We start from the raw sequence: 10,325 nt of genomic DNA on the forward strand, positions 1-10,325 counted from the left end.
GAGGCTGGTACAATTGCAACATTTAAGAGGCATTTGGATGTGTATATGAATAGGAAGGGTTTGGAGGGATATGGGCCGGGTGCTGGCAGGTGAGACTAGATTGGGTTGGGATATCTGGTCGGCATGGACGGGTTGGACCGAAGGGTCTGTTTCTCTGCTGTACATCTCTATGACTCTATGACTCTAACAGAGTGATAAATATTTGGTAGTAGCTGGGAATGTTGGGAAGGTGCCACAAAGGTTTATGGAATTCTTCATTTGCTAAATAAAATAATGTTTATTGTGTCAGACTTCCCTCTTGTAAGATGTTGCTTTGAGCATTGGAGCAGATTCAATAACTTTCCAAAGAGATTTGGGAAAATACTTAAGGTGGAGATCCTTGCAGCACAACAGGAAAAGAGGATGGAATGAGTGGGACCATTCTTTCAAAGAGTTGGCACAGAGCGTAACAGCCTCGTCTGTGCTGGATTATTCTGTGAAAATTAACCTGGAGACAGTGAGTAGAGAGAAGGATTGCTTTATTTTACTCACATGTGACTCACTGTGCTGCCGGCTAATGCTATCCTCCTTCAAATGGTTAGAGACAAAAAAAATCAGCAGATGCTGGAATCCAAGGTAGACAAGCAGGAGGCTGGGGGGAACACAGCAAGCCAGGCAGCATCAGGAGGGACAGGCAGGAGGCTGGGGGAACACAGCAAGGCAGGCAGCATCAGGAGGGACAGGCAGGAGGCTGGGGGAACACAGCAAGGCAGGTAGCATCAGGAGAGACAGGCAGGAGGCTGGGGGAACACAGCAAGCCAGGCAGCATCAGGAGGGACAGGCAGGAGGCTGGGGGAACACAGCAAGGCAGGTAGCATCAGGAGGGACAGGCAGGAGGCTGGGGGAACCCAGCAAGGCAGGCAGCGTCAGGAGGGACAGGCAGGAGGCTGGGGGAGCCCAGCAAGCCAGGCAGCGTCAGGAGGGACAGGCAGGAGGCTGGGGGAACACAGCAAGCCAGGCAGCATCAGGCGATGGAGAAGTTGATGTTTTGAGTGTAACCCTTCTTCAGGATTGGGGGGTGGGTGTAGGGGGGACCTGCAGTTAAAGGGGATGGGGACGGGCAGGGTGGTGAAGTGGGGGTCTCCTTCAAACAGTGAAGTGTGGGACTGGAGCCAGATTTTCTACATTTTCCAAGCTATCACTTGCAGAGATAATATATTGCAAACGTGTACTTTCAGACTCAGCAAGACGGTTTCTATCTGTTCCGATTTAAAAGTGCACAGGTGAATCTCTAGTTAATGCCCACCTCCTGCATACAATTGAGCACCAATTAACACATAATAAATCATTCAAAACACATTTAACAAGTATCATACATTAAAGCATCCTCCGCACCAGGGATGTACTGGGTGGCGTGGGCGGAGGCTGGGTGCTGTTGCAGGAATTGGCCAGCAGGGCGGTGGTGAATGTCCAACTTGCAGCCAATACCATCCATTGCCAGAAAATGGCGGTGCTTGGACCTGAAGTCGCACGCCAGATGCAGGAGGCTGAGCTGTGCGGTAGAATCCCGTCCGCACGTATTCCCGCTCGGCCTAATTTTCACATTGGCCCCAAGATCCTGAACCTCCCTCAAGCCCCACAGCCTGGGCTGCCTCCTGAATGAGTGCTGGGCGTCTTTCTCCTCAAAAAGAGGTGGTTTTAGTACCGGCTTCTTCAGTGAACCACCCACCTTGGCTCTTACATTGACCGCCCAGGCATGCCTTTTGGTCTTGAATTACCCCTGGGATGGGGGGGAAGGGGGGCAGGGAGTCCCAGTGGGCCTGCCCCTCTTCCGCAGTTAGATTCGTGCCCGAGGGTCCTTGGAGAGGGAGCACTCGGTGTCCATCAATGCTCTAGATGCTTTTAAGGAGACGTGGGGATACAGCAACTTTTTCACACAGCGGGTGGTTTCTGTGTGGAATAAGCTGCCGAAAGAACTGGTGGAAGGAAGCACATTACAACATTGGGAGGACATTTGGGCAGGTACATGAACAGGAAAGCAGTAGAGGGGCATAGGCCAAACGCAGGCAAAATGGGACTAGTTTAGCTTGGGGAATTTGGCTGGCATAAACGAATTGAACCGAAGGGTCTGTTTCTGTGCTGTATGAGTCTATCACTCTATAACTCCATTTTGATTTAATCCTCTCTTGCTCTCCCTCCACGCCCCCTCACCTTTGATGGCTTCCATTGTCCAAAATGGACTTGGCGTGTAAATATTCAGCTGGCTACATGGATGTATTACTGGGGGTGGATTGTAGTTTAAAATAAAAACAAATAAATAATCATGGTGATTTTGGTGATGGGGAGGGCATTCATTTGTGTATGATAACACTTCTGTGTAGAGAAAAAAAATAGGAAAAACAAACACCCTTCAGGTCAATGGGATCCAATAAACTTCCTCTTGAGAACGGACACTTCCCTTTCCGATTGGGAACTCAGTGAAAGCTGACGTCCCCTCCCATCTCCCCAGTGTTTGTTGACTATTCACAAGGAACCAGTCTGACAGAATCCACCACCACACCACACCCCCCTCCCCCACAGCCCTCCACTGGATGAGAAAAGCTCCACCTACGCTTAAGACATTCAAATTAAGACGTCAGTGCAGATTCAATAACTTTCCAAAGAAAGTTGGGAAAATACTTAAAATGGAAGTCCTTGCTGTACAACAAGAAAAGAGAGTGGGATGAGTAGGACCGACTGCCATTCCTTCATCCTGGGCAATGCAGTCATTCTCTACCTTCAATATTCACTCCCTTCATAACCAAGGCACTGTAATAGTGTGCAGTAACTCACTAAACATCCTCAGACAGCATCTTCCAAACCCACAACCACTCCCAGCTAGAAAGACAATGGCAGCAGTTACATGGGAACATTACCACCTGCCAGTTCACCCCAAGTCCCTCACCGTCCTGACTTGGAATAAACTGTCATTTCTTCACTGTCCCTGCGTCAAAGTCCCTAACAGCTTTGCAAATGCACCAACATCCCAACACCTGCAGCGGTTTAAGAAAGCAGCTCACTATCTCCACTGTAATCAGAGTTAGGTCATGAAGGATAGCCCATATCCTGCAAATGTACGTATGAAAAAAACACAGAATGGGAATGACACAGTTGTTTAAGAACAAGTTGCATCCTACAGGTCAATAGGGAATTGCTGACTGAGTGTGAGGCTCCCCTCCCCTGCCCCTGGGAGATGGGGAGAGGTTGTTGAACCTGCACAGTATTTGGAAAAACAGCTTGAGCAATGCAAACACTCCAATTGCTGAGACAGTGCTGCCCCCTCCTGGTTGCACCATGTAATTCCCCCCGACTGACAGTGTAACCCTCCCCAGACTGACGGTGTAAATCCCCCAGACTGACAGTGTAACCCTCCACATACTGACAGTGTAACTCCCTCAGACTGACAGTGTAATCTTCCCCAAACTGACAGTGTAACTCCCCCAGACTGACAGTGTAAATCCCCTGAGACTGACAATGTAACTCACCGTGAGACTGACAGTGTAGCTCCCTCAGACTGACAGTGTAACCCTCCCAGACTGACAGTGTAACTCCCCCAGACTGACAGTGTAAATCCCCTGAGACTGACAGTGTAACTCACCGTGAGACTGACAGTGTAGCTCCCTCAGATTGACAGTGTAACACCCCCAGACTGACAGTGTAACTCCCCTAGACTGACAGTGCAATTCCCCCCCAAGAATGACAGTGTAAATCCCCCAGCCTGACAGTGTAACTCCCCCCCGAGACTGACAGTGTAAATCCCCCAGCCTGACAGTGTAACTCGTCCCCAGACTGACAGTGTAACTCCCTGAGACTGACAGTGTAACTCCCCCAGACTGACAGTGTAACCCCCTGAGACTGACAGTGTAACGCTCCCCACAGACTGACAGTGTAACTCCCTCTGAGACTGACAGTGTAACTCCCTGAGACTGACAGTGTAACTCCCCCAGACTGACAGTGTAACCTCCTGAGACTGACAGTGTAACTCCCCACAGTCTGACAGTGTAACTCCCCACAGACTGACAGTGTAACTCCCTGAGACTGAGAGTGTAACCCCACCCCCACCCCTGAGACTAACAATGTAACTCGCCCCCCCAGACTGACAGTGTAGCCCCCCCAGACTGACAGTATAACCCTCACCGACTGACAGTGTAACCCCCCGAGACTGAGAGTGTAACCCCACCCCCACCCCTGAGACTAACAATGTAACTCGCCCCCCCAGACTGACAGTGTAACCCTCCTCAGACTGACAGTGTAACTCCCACAGACTGACAGTGTAACCCCCCACAGACTGACAGTGTAACTCCCCCAGACTGACAGTGTAACCCCCCACAGACTGACAGTGTAACGCTCCCCACAGACTGACAGTGTAACCCCCCACAGACTGACAGTGTAACGCTCCCCACAGACTGACAGTGTAACCCCCCACAGACTGACAGTGTATCTCCTCCCCAGACTGACAATGTAACTCCCCCAAACTGACAGTGTAACCCCCACAGACTGACAGTGTAACCTCCCCGAGACTGACAGTGTAACCCCCCCAGACTGACAGTGTAACTCCCCCAGACTGACAGTGGAAACCGCACCCCCCCCACCCCCGAGACTGACAGTGTAACCCCCCCAGACTGACAGTGTAACTCCCCCAGACTGACAGTGTAACCCCCACAGACTGACAGTGTAACCCCCCCCCGAGACTGACAGTGTAACCCCCCAAGACTCACAGTGTAATTCCCCCAGACTGACAGTGGAAACCGCACCCCTCCCCCGAGACTGACAGTGTTAACCACCCTGACACTGACAGTATAACTCCCCCCCCCCAAGACTGACAGTGTAACTCCCCCAGACTGACAGTGTAACCCCCTACTGAGACTCACAGTGTAACTCCCCCAGACTGACAGTGTAACTCCCACAGACTGACAGTGTAACTGCCCCAGACTGACAGTGTAACCCCCTCCCGAGACTGACAGTGTAACTCCCCACAGACTGACTTTGCGACTCCACTTTCAAGGAGCTATGAACCTGCACTCCAAGGTCTCTTTGTTCAGCAACATCCCCTAGGACCTTACCATTAAATGTATAAATCTTGCTAAAATTTGCTTTACCAAAATGCAGCACCTCGCATTTAACTAAATTAAACTCCATCTGCCACTTCTCAACCCATTGGCCCATCTGATCAAGATCTTACAATCTGAGGTAACCCTCTTCGCTGTCCACTACACCTCCAATTTTGGTGTCATCTGCAAACTTAGTAACTGTACCTCTTATGCTCACATCCAAATTATTTATATAAATGATGAAAAGTAGAGGACCCAGCACTGATCCTTGTGGCACTCCACTGGTCACAGGCCTCCAGTCTGAAAAACAATCCTCTATCACCACCCTCTGTCTTCTACCTTTGAGCCAGTTCTGTATCCAAATGGCTAGTTCTCCCTGTATTCCGTGAGATTTAACCTTGCTAATCAGTCACCCATGGGGACCCTTCTAGAACACCTTACTGAAGTCCATATAGATCACATTTACTGCTCTGCCCTCATCAATCCTCTTTGTTACTTCTTCAAACAACTCAATCAAATTTGTGAGACATGATTTCTCACACACAAAGCCATGTTGACTATCCCTAATCAGTCCTTGCCTTCCCAAATACATGTACATCCTGTCCCTCAGGATTCCCTCCAACTTGCCCACCACCGACGTCAGGTTCACTGGCCTATAGTTCCATGGCTTGTCCTTACCACCCTTCTTAAACAGTGGCACCACATTATCCAACCTCCAGTCTTCCGGCAACTCACCTGTGACTATCGATGATATAAATATCTCAGCAAGAGGCGCAGCTATCACTTCCAAAGCTTCCCACTGAGTTCTAGGATCCTGGCAATTTATCCACTTCTATGCGTTTCAAGACGTCCAGCACTTCTTCCTCAGTAATATGGACATTTTTCAAGATGTCACCACCTATATCCCTAAATTCTATATCTTCTATGTCCTTTTCCACAGTAAACACTGATGCAAAATACTCATTCAGTACCTCTCCCATCTCCTGTGGTTCCTCACAAAAGTCGCCTTGCTGATCTTTGAGGGGCCCTATTCTCTCCCTAGATACCCTTTTGTCCTTAATGTATTTGTAAAAACTGTTTGGATTCGCCTTAATTCTATTTGCCAAAGCTATCTCATGTCCCCGTTTTGTCCTCCTGATTTCCCTCTTAGGTATATTCCTATTGTCTTTATCCTGTTCTAAGGATTCATTTGATCTATCCAGTCTGTATCTGAAATATGCTTCCTTCTTTTTCATAACCAAACCCTCAATTTCTTTAGTCATCCAGCATTCCCTATACCCACCAGCCTTCCCTTTCACCCTGACAGGAATATACTTTCTCTGGATTCTTGTTATCTCATTTCTGAAGGCTTCCCATTTTCCAGCCGTCCCTTTACCTGCGAACATCTGGCCCCAATCAGCTTTCAGAGGTTCTTGCCTAATACCGTCAAAATTGGCCTTTCTCCAGTTTAGAACTTCAACTTTTAGATCTGGTCTATCCTTTTCCATCACTAGTTTAAAACAAATAGAATTATGGTCACTGGCCCCAAAGTGCTCCCCACTGACACCTCAGTCACCTGCCCTGCCTTATTTCCCAAGAGTAGGTCAAGTTTTGCATCTTCTCTAGTAGGTACATCCACATATTGAATTGGAAGATTTTTTTGTACGCACTTAACAAATTCCTCTTCATCTAAACCCTTAACATTATGGCAGTCTTAATCTATGTTTGGAAATTAAAATCCCTACCATAACCACCCTATTATTCTTACAGATTACCAAGATCTCCTTACAAATCTGTTTCTCAATTTCCCTCTGACTATTTGGGGGTCTATAATACAATCCCAATAAGTGACCACCCCTTTCTTATTTCTCAGTTCAACCCAAATAACTTCCCTGGATGTATTTCTGGGAATATCCTGCCTTAGCACAGCTGTAATGCTATCCCTTATTAAAAATGCCACTCCCCCTCCTCTCTTACCTCCCTTTCTATCCTTCCTGTAGATTTGTATCCTGGAACATTGAGCTGCCAGACCTGTCCATCCCTGAGCCATGTTTCTGTAATTGCTATGATATCCCAGTCTCATGTTCCTAACCTTGCCCTGAGTTCATCTGCCTTCCCTGTTAGGCCCCTTGCATTGAAATAAATGCACTTTAATTTATTAGTCCTACCTTGTTCTCTGCCTTGACTGTTTGACTCTCTTCATTTTTCAACTGTATCAGTCTCAGATTGATCACTTTCTTCACAATCTTCCTGGGTTCCACCCCCCCCACCTTAACAATTTAAATCCTCCTGAGCAGCTCTAGCAAATTTCCCTGCCAGTATATTAGTCCCCTTCCAATTTATGTGCAATCCGTCCTTCTTGTACAGATCACTTCTACCCCAAAAGAGATTCCAACGATCCAAAAATGTGAATCCTTCTCCCATACACCAATTCCTCAGCCATGCATTCATCTGCTCTATCCTCCTTTTCCTACCCACACTAGCTCGTAGCACTGGGAGTAATCCAGATATTACTACTCGTGAGGATCACCTTTTTAAATTCCTGCCTAATTCTCTATATTATCCCTTCAGAATCTCAACCATTTGACTTCCTATGTTGTTGGTTCTAATAGGTACAATGACCTCCTGCTGGTCCCTCTACCCCTTGAGAACATTCTGCACCAGTCTGGTGTTACCCTGTGATGGTCACAGTCGGTGTTCCCATATGATGGTCACTGTCAGTGTTACTCTGTGATGGTCACAGTCAGTGTTACCCTGTAATGGTCACAGTCGGTGTTCCCATATGATGGTCACTGTCGGTGTTCCCATGTGATGTCCACTGTCGGTGTTACCCTGTGATGGTCACTGCCGGTGTTACTCTGTGATGGTCACTGTCGGTGTTACTCTGTGATGGTCACTGTCGGTGTTCCCATGTGATGTTCACTGTCGGTGTTACCCTGTGATGGTTACTGCCGGTGCTACTCTGTGATGGTCACAGTGGGTGTTACCCTGCGATGGTCACTGTCGGTTTTACTCTGTGATGGTCACAGTCAATGTTACCCTGTGATAGTCTCTGTCGGTGTTACTCTGCGATGGTCACAGTCCGTCTTACCCTGCGATAGTCACAGTTGGTGTTACCATGGGATGGTCACTGTCAGTGTTACTCTGCAATGGTCACGGTCGGTGTTACCCTGTGATGGTCACTGCCGGTGTTACTCTGTGATGGTCACAGTGGGTGTTACTCTGTGATGGTCACAGTCGGCGTTACCATGTGATGGTCAGAGTCAGTGTTACCCTGTGATGGTCACTATCTGTGCTACAGTGTGATGGTCACTGTCGGTGTGACTCTGTGATGGTCACTGTCGGTGTTACCCTATGATGGTCAGAGTCAGTGTTACCCTGTGATGGTCATTATCGGTGTTACACTGTGATGGTCACTATCGGTGTTACCCTGTGATGCTCACAGTCGGTGTTCCTCTGTGATGGTCACAGTCGGTGTTACCATGCGATGGTCACTGTTGGTGTTACTCTGTAATGGTCGTAGTTGGTGTAACTCTGCGATGGTCACTGTCGGTGTTACCCTGTGATGGTCACTGTCAGTGTTACTCTGTGATGGTCACAGTTGGTGTTACCACGGGATGGTCACTGTTGGTGTTACCCTATGATGGTCACAGTCGGTGTTACCCTGTGATGGTCACAGTTGGTGTTACTCTGTGATGGTCACAGTCGGCGTTACCATGTGATGGTCAGAGTCAGTGTTACCCTGTGATGGTCACTATCTGTGCTACAGTGTGATGGTCACTGTCGGTGTGACTCTGTGATGGTCACTGTCGGTGTTACCGTATGATGGTCAGAGTCAGTGTTACCCTGTGATGGTCACTATCGGTGTTACCCTGTGATGGTCACAGTCAGTGTTACCCTGTGATGCTCACAGTCGGTGGTACTCTGTGATGGTCACAGTCGGTGTTACCATGCGATGGTCACTGTTGGTGTTACTCTGTAATGGTCGTAGTCGGTGTAACTCTGCGATGGTCACTGTCGGTGTTACCCTGTGATGGTCACTGTCAGTGTTACTCTGTGATGGTCACAGTTGGTGTTACCATGGGATGGTCACTGTTGGTGTTACCCTATGATGGTCACAGTCGGTGTTACTCTGCGATGGTCACAGTCAGTGTTACCCTGTGATGGTCACAGTTGGTGTTACTCTGTGATGGTCACAGTCGGCGTTACCATGTGATGGTCAGAGTCAGTGTTACCCTGTGATGGTCACTATCTGTGCTACAGTGTGATGGTCACTGTCGGTGTGACTCTGTGATGGTCACTGTCGGTGTTACCCTATGATGGTCAGAGTCAGTGTTACCCTGTGATGGTCATTATCGGTGTTACACTGTGATGGTCACTATCGGTGTTACCCTGTGATGCTCACAGTCGGTGTTACTCTGTGATGGTCACAGTCGGTGTTACCATGCGATGGTCACTGTTGGTGTTACTCTGTAATGGTCGTAGTCGGTGTAACTCTGCGATGGTCACTGTCGGTGTTACCCTGTGATGGTCACTGTCAGTGTTACTCTGTGATGGTCACAGTTGGTGTTACCATGGGATGGTCACTGTTGGTGTTATCCTATGATGGTCACAGTCGGTGTTACTCTGCGATGGTCACAGTCAGTGTTACCCTGTGATGGTCACAGTTGGTGTTACTCTGTGATGGTCACAGTCGGTGTTACCATGTGACAGCCACTATAGGTGTTGCCCTGAGGATTGGCATTGGTGAAGCAATGGCAGAAGGGCATCACAGTAACATCAACGAGGTAGGCCCAGCAGCGAGAGATGGGACTGTGTGAGTTCTGTGGGTCCAGTGCAGGCAGTGCTGGCTCCTGGAGATCAGGCAATTTTGATGTTGGTTGAGTTTCGTGTGGATGGTGCTGGTGGAGGGAAGATGGCACAGGTATCATCCAGTCATACACCATGGAAACTATGGTGATAAGCTGCCTCGGGACTAACGGACTCTCTTTAAGCTTGATCTTTTTAAAAAATTTATTCTTAAATTAACCAAAATAACATTGAATCCTAGTGACAAATGAAAGCTTTTCACTGTATTTTATTGTATTTTACTGTAAAATACAGGTGACAATAAAATTATCCATTCATTCAAAATTATTCATTCTCTGTTTAAAAAAGGGGGGAGAGATAAAGCAGGGAATTATCGACCCAGTTTCTAACATCCGTAGTGGGACAAATGTTAAAGTCTGTTAAAGGGTGGCACTGTGGCTCAGTGGTTAGCACTGCTCCCTCACAGCA

This window comes from Hemiscyllium ocellatum, chromosome 16, assembly GCF_020745735.1.
Source record: "Hemiscyllium ocellatum isolate sHemOce1 chromosome 16, sHemOce1.pat.X.cur, whole genome shotgun sequence".
Taxonomy (NCBI): domain Eukaryota; kingdom Metazoa; phylum Chordata; class Chondrichthyes; order Orectolobiformes; family Hemiscylliidae; genus Hemiscyllium; species Hemiscyllium ocellatum.